Below are 6,000 nucleotides of genomic sequence, written 5' to 3'. Positions count from 1 at the left end.
TGGGTATGAGAATGAACAGGCCTCCCCCATAAACTTCTATTTTAATAATAATAATAATAATAATAATAATAATAATAATAATAATAAAAACTACACATCCATAGTCTCAATACAAAATACGGACAAATCAACAGAGTCCCTCACTTCAAATACCTGGGCGAAATCCTCGAACAAACCAGACAAGAAAAAATAGCCCAAAACAACCATGTCCAAAAACTCCAGAGAGTATATGGGAGAACAAGAGAAATCTACAACAAAAAATGTATGTTTCTCCAGGTTAAGATTAAACATTACAATACTGTAATCAAACCTGAGGCTTTACTGTGTATGCAGGGGAAACTCTAACGCTTCACAGAAAGGGCGAGCTGGAAAATATCGTAAAAGAAGAGCGAAAAATCATAAGGAAAATTTTAGGACCAAATCACACGGAAGAAGGATACCGCCTCCAAACCCGTAAATCCACAGAAAATTATCTAATATTGCAGCAGACCTCAGGGAAATAAGGCTAAAATTCTATGGACGTGTTAAGAGGCTTCCAGAAACCAGACTAACCCACCAAGTTCTTGAAAGAGTTGATAAACTGAAGAATTTCCCTAGAATACAACAAACAAAAGCGGACATGAAGAACGCACAAATTCAACCTGAAGAAATTTTGAATCAAAATATATATATATGTATAGAAAGAAAATTGACAAATGGGAAGTTACTTCAGAGAATGAAGTACCAAGTGGAGGAAAGAAAGGAAGAGGATCTTTTGTAAACAGATGGAAGCATCCTGGATCCTCCGCAAACGAAATCTTAAATAAAGCTTTGTGTGTTCCGAAAGGGACCATTCACGCATAATAATAATAAATTTACTTGCTTTACGTTCCACTAACTACTGTTACGGGTTCAGAGACACCAAGGTGGTGGAATCTAGTACTGCAGTTCTTTTATGTGCCACTAAATTTAACGACATGAGGCTGATGTATTTCAGTACCTTCAAATATCACTGGACTGAGCCAGGATCTAATTTGCCACATTGGGGTGAGAAGGCCAGCACCTCAACCATCTGAGCCACTCAGCCCGGCAAACTTCTACTTTGCCACCACTTCTCTTATGGTCTCTTCCCATTTTGGGCTGCTTCTGGCCAGGTCTTTCTATCTGCTTCTTTCAGCCATCTCTGGACCTGCCTTGTATTCTTTTTCCAGTAATCTTTGGTTGTCCTTATGGATTCCATTCTCATGTGGCCAGACCATTTCAGTAGTGATTCTCCTACAATATCAAATGCCTAGGAGGCAGACTGATTCATTTCTGATTTGTCCTATCTGGCCTCCTAAATGCACAATCTGAGGAATTACTGTGCAAACTGGCTACGTGATTTGGGTCACGTCGCTGTGAGCTTGCATTTGCGAGATGGTAGGCTCGAACCTCACTGTTGGCAGTTCTGAAGAGTGTTTTCCATGGTTTCCTATTTTCACACCAAGCAAATGCTGGAGATGTACTTGATTTAAGGCTGCAGCCACTTCCTTTCCAGCCCTATCTCAATCAATATAAGATCTGACTATCAGTGTGCCATAAAAAGAACTAAAGAATAAGTCCTAAGGAAATTCATTTCTGTTACTTGTAGTTGACTGTTGTCCCTACTGGTTAGTGTTACAGCTTCCAGTCCAAAGGTCAGGATGGACTTTTGCTTTCTGGGGTAAGCTTTTTTTCTACAACAGTTAGAAAACAACTAATTTAACCCTGGTGCTAATTTCATATGTAACTCTGTTGTCGTATCATCATCTGCAAACACCCATGCATTTGTATTTTTGTCTTCTTGATTATCTTGATGATTTTGTCCACAATGCTTACGCAGCCGCTCTCCCTATTGTACTACAACATCTCATCTCAAAGCATCCAGATGTAGTACGAGGCATGTTTTTTAGGTTAAGTACCGTTTTGATATAGCAAAAAAAGTAATGCAATATTTTAAACAATTCTTTTCTTTACATGTAGGCCTGTACCTTAAACTACTTCTGAACGTAAGTTCCAGGCATATTAAGGCACCTGTCATATCGTGAAGCCGGCTTTTGAATTCCATCTGCATAGAAATCTGCCGCCTGATATACCAGCCACTGCAGTTTTTAGGTCGTCATCTTTGTCGTGGCACTGACATCCCAGATGCTTTTCCAAGTGCAGTTACAAAGTCTTCAGTACTGACAGACGGTTGCCCACTACGCTTCTCGTCATGGACATTAGTGCGGCCTTCTTTAAATGCTCTAACCCATTTTTTTACCGTTCCTTCGCTCATAGCGCGTTCTCCATACACTTCACTAATCTGCCGATGAATTTCAACAGCTTCCACGTCTTTTACACTTAGAAAATGAATCACAGCGCGCACTTCACACTTGGCAGGACCGTTAATTGTTAGAGGCATTTTCAATACACACAAACCAACGTAAATACAGGTGAATGCTTCCATAATGGAGTTTGTGGCTAGCGTGCAGGTGTACGTACTGAGCGCGCATGCTTTGAAGGACGACTGACGTTCTGCAGCGGTCATATTTAAAAACGATACTTACTTAAAAAACATGCCTCGTATTTGAAAACAGCTCCTAATATCTTGGTACACTTGACTTGTGCCACAATGTCTTCTGGCATGCACTTCTTAAGTAGAACATCCCAGACGTAATGATGGGGGATGAATTCATATCCCTTCTCTATATCAAGAAAGACTAATACTTATATAGGCTTATTCTTCTCCCAACTTTTCTCAAACATCCTAGTAGTAAATATGAGTCCTAATATGGATGTACTTCACCAAAACAAATCTTAAGGAGATAGAACAGATCAAAGCATCATACCTCAAGAGACTCTGTTTTTCTAAATTCACCCCATCTAGGCAAACATATGAGCTTGTCAGAGAGACTTTCTTCATAGAACAACTAAGGCAAAAAATGCTTCTTCCATCAACAAGGGCATATCAGACATTGTTAAAAGAGGTATAGCGCAAGAGAAATGAGATATGGTTGGAATTCTACGCGAATGAAGCGATGACTTCTTCAGAATGGAAAGATGCGGACTATGACCTGTGACACACGGATTCCGCCATCGTGTCTGCCGGAAGACGACTTTCCACATCCTGGATGAAGCCACTTGTGAATGTGAACTATGCGGAAGACTGTGTGATCAGTGTCAACAGAGACAAATAACTCTCACTCAATTCTGTAGTGACTAAGGCGATACAGGCAGACCATGATGCATGATATGCATTTTGCACTCATTAATAATATGTCATTTAATTTCATTGTATGTATTTTGTTTATGGCCATTGGCTGCAACTGTTTATTAAATATGAGGTCAACAGTGGATCAATCAGGTCTAAATCCATTTTGTTCCTCTTCTATATTTGGTTAGACAATCCTCTGGGTTGAACTGTGTTGTTGTTTTCTGTACATTCCGTACAGTTTGCCGACATTTTGAATACATTGCAATATTCTTTGTCAAGGTGACTGAAATACCCCTACTCGATCCAAGGTAATCAGTCTCCCAGGCAGTCTGTTTATGATGATTCATCCATAAGATGGAGATGTTAAGCCTTGAGTAGACCCCTTGATGTTATTCGACAGGAGTAGACCAAGTGCTGTCACCAGGTTTCCCTACCTTATCATTGTCATCATCCCACATCCAGATGTGTAGGTCGCCCATGGGTATCAAATAGAAGGACCTGCACCAGGTGAGCCGAACATGTCCTTGGGCACTCCCAGCACTAACAGCCATACGATAGATAAATAAATAAATAAATAAATAAATAAATAAATAAATAAATATTATCCCTCTAATACAGTTCTTACCATGGTCTTAAGACATATGAATCTAAACTACAGGGTCTTTATTTATGCTTGGCAAGGACTTCCTCGATCGACCTTGGCTGCCGATGACAGGTCGCTATCAGCCACTAACGCGCGTGGTTTCCGGCACTTCCTGCAGTTGCTGAGAACTGAGCTCCGAGATAGTAGGTTGTTCAATGAAGTTACTGTGTACTGTATGTCACTGTATAGTGTTTTATTGTGATTGTGTATAGTGCTGTAAAGTATGTGAAATATTCGTAACGTGAATGTGTATATCTGCACAATACTTACATTAAGTGCAGAAAATCGTGTGCTAGGACAAGACAAAAATTTCGAGCGAAATTTCCACGGAGACCCATTCCTATCAATCGGACAATAAAACAACTGGCCAAGAGATTCAAACGTACAGGTTCAGTAAACAATAAAAATAGAGTTTATGGGAACAACCCTCACACACTAGATGAACTTAAAAGACAATATAAGAGCTGCAATTGCATCCATCAGTGCTGAAGAACTTGGTAGAGTAACCGAAAACTTCATTAGGAGATGCAGATTATTTTTGGCAGCGCAAGGGGAACATTTTCAGCATGAACTGTAAACATGGTGAATAAAATGCATGATAATAATTTTGAGCACCATAATCTGCCGTACATATGTACGCGCGGTAGCCGGCTACTGAACCGTCACTGGCGGCCAAGGTTGAGCGAGAAAGTCCTTGCCAAGCATAAATAAAGACCCTGTACAGGGAGGATTCTTAGAAGTGAAGCTACCACGGTGTGTAGAATTATTTCGTTCTTTTTCTATTGTGAAGCCTATTTATCCACTCAGCCATGAAGGTGTGTGTACGCATACAAATACAGTTTGTTTACAGTGTGGAAATCATATTTAGCTTTGACAGAACACTTGATGGTGGAGCCTCCAGTTTCAAATGGGCATGAAATGTATCACACCTTATACAATATTTCATTACACAAAATTAGTTTACAATATTAACCTAGAACGTCATCTCTTGGTAGGTAGAAGAATGCTATTGACATTTTCCACCAGACTTGCTTTGATTGTAGTTTGTGCATTATATTGGCCATGGAATAGACTCATCTGTAACCTAATGTGAAGACCGTAGAGCCTACAATCATTGTGCGTATTGTAATTAGTCAAAGCTAAAATTGAGAAAGAAGCAGTTGTACCCTCAAAAATAGGCACTACCCGAGCATTTTCTAAGGATGGAAAAAGAAAATGATTGAGATCTGAACATGTGCGTTTCACGTGTGTGTGTGTGTGTGTGTGTGTTCTCACCACAATGACTAGTACTTTTATCACTCCCAATGCTCACCTAGTTGATTATTGTAAAATATAAAGCACCCGAAATGATGACATTCTAAACCAGGGTAGAAATTCAGAATAGCTACATTAACAAGTACAATATTTTAGAAGATGAAACATATGAATCTAACCTCATGTTACTTGCAGGAGAGTGAAGTGTTCATTGCAAGGGCTAGAGACTCACTAACCTGCCCCGAGAAACACATACTTTTATAATCAAATGTAAGCCCCGCAGTCTTGGGGCAGTGTCCCTGCCTCTTACCCAGAAGACCAGGGTTGGATCTGAGGCTCGTTCAAGGTCCATTCAGCCATCTGAAGAACACTAAGAAGGTATCTTAAAGTGAGATAGCGGCCCCAATCTAGAAAGCCAAGAGGATTTGTCACGCTTACCATGCATCATCTCGTAATGAGCAGAACTTTGGGCTGAGCAGTGGTTGCTTGGTAGGCCAAGGCCCATCAGCACTCTAGCACCATGGGGTTTGATTTGATTCATAAGCAAATATCAAACTATGCAACCTTTTCATACAAACCTTGTGAAGAGTCACTGGCTGAAATTAATGATATAAAGTGTCAACGAACGAGCCAGATCTGTCCAGATCAATCCAGTATCACTGTGGGACATCTAATCAACAGTTGGTATCAAGACTGATTATCTTGTAAGCAACTAACTAAACTGCTAGCAGCAAAAAAGCATTGACTAGCAAGAGTCTGCAGCATCCTGAAGTTGTCTTGCTTGATGTGGTAGGTATTCTGAAGTTCTACCCTCGACTGTTTCCACCTATTTTAATGCCCTAAGATATATGGCTTATTCCTACTTTTGCTTGCATAAACAAACTAATTTTATTTCAAAATATTACACAAA

The sequence above is a fragment of the Anabrus simplex genome, chromosome 5 (assembly GCF_040414725.1).
Source record: "Anabrus simplex isolate iqAnaSimp1 chromosome 5, ASM4041472v1, whole genome shotgun sequence".
Lineage (NCBI taxonomy): Eukaryota > Metazoa > Arthropoda > Insecta > Orthoptera > Tettigoniidae > Anabrus > Anabrus simplex.
This window is presented reverse-complemented; position numbering follows the sequence as displayed.